The sequence below is a fragment of the Amblyomma mixtum genome, chromosome 10 (genome assembly GCF_055824585.1).
Source record: "Amblyomma mixtum isolate Tamu chromosome 10, ASM5582458v1, whole genome shotgun sequence".
NCBI lineage: Eukaryota > Metazoa > Arthropoda > Arachnida > Ixodida > Ixodidae > Amblyomma > Amblyomma mixtum.
The window spans coordinates 127012072-127019810 of record NC_143021.1 but is presented as its reverse complement, the minus strand read 5'-3'; the positions used below and the strand labels follow the sequence as shown (position 1 = coordinate 127019810).

The 7739-nt window shown below is 47.4% G+C and overlaps 1 pseudogene; it reads left to right on the top strand.

The window, feature by feature from the left end:
- The first annotated feature begins 211 nt into the window (after nucleotides 1–211).
- On the top strand, nucleotides 212–5544 carry LOC149326896 (uncharacterized; annotated as a pseudogene).
- Nucleotides 5545–7739: the final 2195 nt, after the last annotated feature.

Genomic DNA, 7739 nt, shown 5'->3' with positions numbered 1-7739 from the left:
GCAGTGGTGAGATCGTCTGCGCGGTGCCCTGGCTCCGGTTTTGGTGAGTGCATTGCCTTATGTGCTTGAGTATTGCCAGGCTTAGCATTTGTGCTGCTCTTCCTGGTAGTGTACGTTGATTGTAGTGGCCTGTTCGGATTTGAACCTTGCTTTGCACCAACATCCTTGAGAGACTAGCAATGACATTATTAGCGAGCACATGAGGGCAGTCATGGACTGGCAAAAGCTGCGTAAGATGGACCTGATTTCCTTATCTGGAGAATTAGGGATTCATTTTGGGAAAACTATGAAGAAATTGCAGGTTGTCAGTGGGATAGAGGACCAAGGTATTGAGGACGAGGATATAGTGGAGCACTGTGAGGAAATCACAAGAAAAGAGGAATTGGAGGAACGAAGAAGAAAAGAGAAATTGGAGTTAGAGGAACAAAAGAGGAAAGATGAGGTGGAGCTAGAAAAGAAGCGACTAGAGGTGATGCTAGCTGAAGCTCATACAGAAGCAGCAAAAGCAGGCAGGACCTCTGTTGTAAGCAGTTAGTCATCGAAGCCGCCCAAAATGAAAGACCTTATGTCGCCTTTCAAAATGGGCGAAGATATCGGGCTGTTCATTGTGAACTTTGAGCGCACTTGCGAAAACCAAAAATTTCTTTGCACCACTTGGCCTCAACACCTCTTGACGGTTCTGCCATGTGAGGCTGCCGACGTGCTTGCTCGGCTGACGAAGCCGGAGGCGCATGATTACAATAAAGTGAAGGCCACCTTGCTGAAAAGGTACCGCCTGTCAGCCGACGCCTTCCCAGGCAGCACAACATTGGCCGAAGGTCCGTCAACTGTTGGCAAAAATTGGCACGAACATCGGTGCTACACTGGCATTTGGGCCGGGCGTTACCACTTTACACATTGGACCTACTTTCATGCCAGGTTTGGGCCAATGTTCGGACGATCAAGCGGCCAACGCAGTACCGATGTTCGTTCTGCAGCATGGGCCAGCAAAGGTCTCATACTGCTGTCCAACTTTCAAACATTGGCAGCCAGCTTTCGAATAATGGTTTCCAGCTTTCGAATAATGGCATCCAGCTTTCGAATAATGGTTTCCAGCTTTCGAATAATGGCATCCAGCTTTCGAACGCTGGCACATGCAATTAACCCACTCGCCAATGACCGGCACTGTGGATGGATGTACATACCATTCTACCTAGCAAATATTCATAATAGAGGGTGCAAAAGAATTCCAGAAAAAAGACCCGTTTATTGCTTTGAGCTACAAGAATCACGCTTTGAGCCCGCACAGGATGGTTTGCGCTACCACCAGCCACCCTGGGGAGTAAAGAAAGGGGGCCCAAGAGCATGGTGGCAGAGCCTGTGGGAAAACAATTTATTTTCAAGTTTGGTGCGTGCCGATCAGGTTGGGCAAAGCATCTGGGCAAGCTGCTGCGGCACGGCTAATGCATCCATAAAATGCTCAACGGAGCTGTCCTCCACTGAACTGATCAGTCATATCCGAAGTAATCGTTGCACTCCACTTGCAAGAGGGCTGCTGCACTGCATTCAAACAAATTCCTCGTCCAGCTCTTGCACGATGGCCTCACGAAGCGCCAAGCCTGCAACGATCGAGATGCATGATGTCATGGTAAGTTGAATTATGGCCATCACAGAACAAAAACAAAAATGATTAAATAACACCGAATTTTGCGAAACACTGTCATCGTGAAGACACTAGCAACATATTTTACAGGATAATTTTAAATTTATTCTTAAGAACCAGCACCACATTAGTTGTACAAAGTGGAATTTAATTTACTAAACTTCTCTAATACCAAATGCTTTAATTTAGTCCAATGCGTCGTGTCGCACTCCCAGTAAATATATTCAATGCGAGATAAGCAAATTAATGTGATATTTAAAACAGATTAATGTATTATTTTGTTTTAATATCATAACTCGTATCTCTAAATTGCGAGCTAATTTTTTATTCAAGTAAATATGCACAGGTTGTAGCGTCTCTTCCACATGGACGTCAAAACAACATTTTTGATTAGTTTTTTTAATAGGGTTAAAAATACGGCTTGCGATTTTTTGCGAAATACGCTGAACGCAAGGAACTCAGGGCACCTTTGTTTTACCTTAGTCGCTTCGCATGCATGCTATAATTGGATTCGAAACTGCGACTTGCAAACCACACAAAAATACTAGTCTGATAGTCCAGAGTAATGCCCTTTTTCATTGCGAGAGAACTTGGGCAAAAGCTTTAACCAGAAATTGCGGATTTTCTATTGGGTCTGCAAGTGTAGAAGGCAAAGAGAAACAGTACGGAAGTATTACACATATTCTTACCAACTGGTCTGCTGTGGAAAATTAATTAAGCGGTTCTGATTTCCGTCGTGCATAAGCGGTAAAGGACATATTCCCGAATGCATCCCATCTCAGGTCATGTGAGTTCAAACCCGCTGTTAGCCAAAGTAGTGAATCTTCAGTGAGTTCATCTCACCAAAGACGAAAAATTAAATTCTCACCATTCGGCCACAATTCCACTGCGCACGACGTCAAGCAAGCCATTTCGCAATGAGAGTGGGTACACAGAAGTCGTCCTCGTGCTTTTTGGCTCGCTCTGTTTTCCTGCCGAAAAAATAAAGGCGCATGTAGTCAAAGCAACGTTTACTACAAAAACCACTTTAACTTCCAGACGTATATCAAGATAAAAGAGTTTTAGTACTTACAAATAAGATCTTGCAGGCGGTACGAACAGCGTCGGAGCTCTCCTAATATATGAGCGTGGCTTTTCGCGTGCACAGACTATAAACGGTGCTAGCTCCAGTGTGCATGCATTTTCGTCGTGTTGGTCGTGCACGTGGTTGGGCTCAACCGTGGAGTCAAGAATGTCTTATTGTGATGCGTCGCGCGGTTCCAAGACGAGCAGTGGAGACGATGGTGGGGGGGGGGTTGGCTGGAGGGGATAGAGTCATTTTCCTTTACACAGGTTTTGTGGTTCCGAGAAAAGTCGTCGAGCTGAAAGGTGGAGACAGGGAGATCGTGGAAGGGTGCACGAACAGCGAAGCGCGTAGCTGCGCGCGAGGGAAAATAGCTTTGAGGAAGTGACAACAAAAAACAAAAAAGCGCTTCGCGGGGTGGGGGGCTAGCCCGCTACCTAAAAAAAGGGCGCGGCCGGGAGAACAGGTGGGGAGATATGGGAAGACTTGAAAGAGAGAGGGAAAGCGGCCAAAACACGTGAAAAGGGTTTGGAATTTTTGGAGAACGAGTCACATGGCCACAGGCAGTACGGAGAGCAATACCTACAAGGAAAAAGTGGATGGGAAACACGGAAGCGTATAAGTATTGCTACAAAGCTGCAGCAAAAGCCCGAAAATTTTGAAGTGAAAAACTTGGAGCTTCAAGATGAATTTCGCCAAAACGACTTCAGACACTCGCGTATTTTGTGGGGCCGTATGATCTGGCTTCTGTTAGTTCAAGATAGCTTAAAATGTTACCACATAATAACAAAAATATAAAGCAAAAAAAATATCTAAGCAGAATGCGCGCTCTTTCATAGTTTCATGTACCGTACATACGCCAAACAAGCTAGGTTAACATGCGTCTAACGCCAGTTGTCAGTCCATTTATTCAGTGGTCGTCGAAGAATCCTCAAATTGTTTGTTGGTGTGGAAGTTTCGCGCAAAAAAAAGCAAAAACAAACAAAGGCATGTTGAATTGTGGTTCGCAACTACTTTCGATGGTTTTCATCAATAAAGGTCATGTTCGAAATAAAAAAAACTTGCGAGTAAATATGCAAGGACGTGAGCAAGAGCTATATTGCCCCCAATGCAAATTACGCAACAGAATAATAAAATGGTCAAAAACAACAATTTCGAACACTACGATTTGCAGAAAAGGAAGGAAATAGCAAATCAGAAAACACGGGAAAGGCGCGATTACAGGGCACTAGGTAGGGAAGCGTAGGAATCGCTTAGCACGTGTCCGCGTGCGTTTATGAAGCACCCGCCTAATATTTAACGCGCGCAACGCATAATTCGAAATTACGAGGCGGCTGCTTCGTTTCTGGACGTTGCCAAAACTGAGCACAATTTCGGTTGAGCGAATGCACTTGCGCTAATCTATTACGTTTGTATCGCGATCTCCATGAAGCAGACGCCAGCTGCGCACTGCGGCAGTGAATTCCTAGAGCGAATAAAAAAAAGTGATTTTTTATTCCAAAAATTTAATGAAATCAAACTTATATGATTTTTGTTGAAGGCGCCTGTTGACAATTTTTGTTGAAGGCGTCTCGGGTGTAATCAGAAAGTTAATTCTGACCAACAAGACTTCGATCACAATTCTCCTAAACGTATTATTGCTGCTCACTGCGCAACCAGAGTGCAGCTTTTCCAACAGAATCATGGGTAGCTTTGCTCACAAACTGCAAAAGTGTTTGGTTAAAATATAATAATAAATAAAACCAAATGTTTGAACTCGCATGTTTTAGCCCGTTCGAAATTTATGAACTGCCGATATGGTACTCGACAATAAAAATAATTTTGAACCCATTTTAATGGACGACACAATGTTTACCAACGTTTGCCAGTATACTTTGAACACTGGAGAAGCGGTGGCAATCCTAGGCCAACATAGCCAGCTCCCGAAAATGGCATAGCCAATTCTGGCAAAGAGTGCAACAACACTGGCTAACATGGCCCATGATAGCCAGGATTCGATGATGGCACAGCCAGCAATGGCAAAGAGTGGGGCAATCCTGGCTAACCTGGATCATGATGGCTAGGATCTAATTACGGCTTAGCCAATACTGGTAAAGCGACGGACAACCAGGGCCATTGTTGGATGTGCTAAGGAGTGGCACAACCAATATAGGATGCTCAGTGGCAACACTGGGCCTAGTTAAGGCCACGCTTTGCCAGGGGATTTCGAATATTGTCCCGCTGCCGTGTGCTACCTGGGTTCCGTCGACGGTTCAGAACCACGGGGAAGCGGCCTTCTGAGTCATTCCCAGATTTTGCGTACTCTCTTAAGGCAAATCTGATCGAATGGCCCAAGGCCGCGGAGGTTTATGAGGAACGTGGCAAAGTTGTAGAAGAGATATGTTTAGAACAGTTTTACAGCTGTCTAAATGAGGAAACGCGGCTCTGGGTGCAAGACAGTCCCGAAAAGAAAAGCTTAGAGAGCGCCGCCGAGCTCGCAGAAGAGTTCCAGGTCAGGCGCGAAACAGGAAAGGAAAGCTTGCGGGCAGTAACAAAGCCCTACAGGGAGTTCAGGCAGCGCCCACTGCGGAACGAGAATGGAGCGGCCCCGCCGAGGGTAGAGAAAGTGGCAGATGAGAGGGACTGCGAAAAAGATCCTGTCGGTAGAAATGACGCGGACAAAGAAAAAAAGAGAAGGATCGTGCTAAAGCCTTCAAGGCGAGGAGACCGGCAGTATGTTTCCGCTGTCACGAGCCAGGGCATATCGCGAGTGGCTGTCGAAGGACTGGGCTGGTTTTTTCGCTCACTACTCTCGACGAGGAAAATATGCGCCTACTTGAGCCGTACATGCGTGAAATGACCGTGAATGGGCGACGGTGTCGCGTCCTGCGCGACTCCGCCGCCACAATGGATGTAATGCACCCTTCGCTCGTTTTACCGAACGATTTCACTGGGGAAAGCGCATGGATCGGGCAGGTGGCCCAGGAGGACAGAGTCTGTCTGCCGGTCGCGCGCGTCAGCGTTGAAGGCCCGTTTGGGGTGCTGCATACCGAAGCGGCGGTGTCAGCGACCTTGCCGGAGCAGTGCCCCTACCTTTTCTCAAACCGCTCGGAAGACTAGCTAAATCAGAGGGGCTTGAGCTACGGCGACCACTCCGTGCATGAGCGGTCGCGTTCCAAAGACAGCGAGATCGCGACCCAGTTGAGCCCAGAAAGTAAAGAACCGAGCTGAGACAAAATCGTTGAGGCGTCCGAGTTTTCAGAGAGGTTGTTACCTAGCACTGACAGCAGGGCTCAGGTAGTTTTGCTATGCGAGGAAAATTTCGCACGCGACGACACGTGACGGCACCGCAATAACAGAAGCGGCGTGCAACAGATCCGCTGGGGCAGCTTCCGAAAGGCGGCGCCGTGCGACAAAGACCAAATTATGTGGTGTCGCAAAGCAAAAAGTACAGGTCAGGCTTTTGCAATTGAGGACCACGCGTAACCTCTTGGAGTTGCCACCGCGGCACTCAAGAGCTCACAGGAGTCGCGTGAAGAAAAGATCGACTAAGCGGGCCCATACAGGGCGTAAGCCAGTTGCTCCATTGTTGGACCACAGCAAGGATTGTCATGAGACATGTGACGCCTGCTGCTTGCTAAAGAAGGGAGCGCGCGGCTACCAGACAAAAGGGCGCCTCCGAGCGCGCGCGGGTCAGATGAAGACGAGACATGCAGGGAACCGGGAGAGGGAGAAGCGCTCCTCCCGTTTAAATCTTTTTCAGCGCTGCCCGGGCTTTGCATGCCATTCGTAAAGAGACGGAACTAATCAGCCCCGCAGCTTTTGGGAGACAGCGGGTAGACCGGACGCCCGACTGCGCCGGCCGCCCGAGCGCGCCGGGCGCGGCTGAAGTAGCGGTATTCCAGGAATACATGCGTCTTGTATTTACTGTTTTTTTTTTACTCCCGTAGAAAATCGCAAACGATGTTTTCAAATTCTAGAGGCCCGTGTACTGTGCGATGTCAGTGCACGTTAAAGAACCCCAGGTGGTCGAAATTTCCGGAGCCCTCCACTACGGCGTCTCTGATAGCCTTAGTCGCTTTGGGACGTTAAACCCCATAAACCAAACCAAACCAAACCTTTTATTTCTTGCTGGAATGATGTGGCTCAAAAGACGCTTGTTAATTATCTGCCTAAAGAAGTTTTTTTTTCAATGACGGCATTTGAGCATTTTCTGTAAAGTATAGTTGCAATATGTGTGTAGGTTATGTTGTTTGATATGTATAGATTAGCGCTTGAGAATATATGGATAGTATCTCTACTATCCTCTCAGCTGATCTATCGGGGCCGCCCGTCTATGGATCGCAAAGGCAGCTGTAATTTCTTCCAGCACAAAACCTGATTAAAAAATTCAGGGGGCACTTTGACTGTCTGAAGTGCGTAGAGGCGAAAGCGTTTTCCGCACCACTTTCAGTGCTTCTGTGGCACTGGTGGCGTCACACGTAATTGAGTACTAATTGCTAAGTGATGACAAATCACTAATTAATGGTTAATTACTGATTAATGCCTGAATACTAATTAACTGCTAATTAAGCTTAAGCTTAAGCTTCGCCTTTAGGAGTGGAACGCGACAGCGTGTTGTAGCGCTGCCAGGGAGTCCACGGAACGCCACCACCCGTTCGGCGCGATGCCTTGCCGTTTCAACGCAACGGTTTTTGAGGAAAGGAAATGGCGCAGTAAATCTCTGTCATCTCGGTGGACACCTGAACCGCACCGTAGAGGAACGGAGGAAGTGGGAGTGAAAGAAGAAAGACGAAGATGGCCCGTAATGAAGAAAATGAAAATTGTATTTGAGGAAAGAAAATTACGCAGTAACTGTCTCACATATCTCGGTGGACACCCGTCAAAATTCAGGGGGGGGGGGGGGGGGTGCACTTTTTTGACCTAAAGTGTGGTCACTGATGTGTGGTTAAGATGTCAAGCTTCGCCTCTAAGAGTGGAACGCGAGAGCGTCTTGCAACGCTGCCGGGGAGTCCATAGAACGCCATCGCCCATTCGGTTCTACGCCTCGCTCGT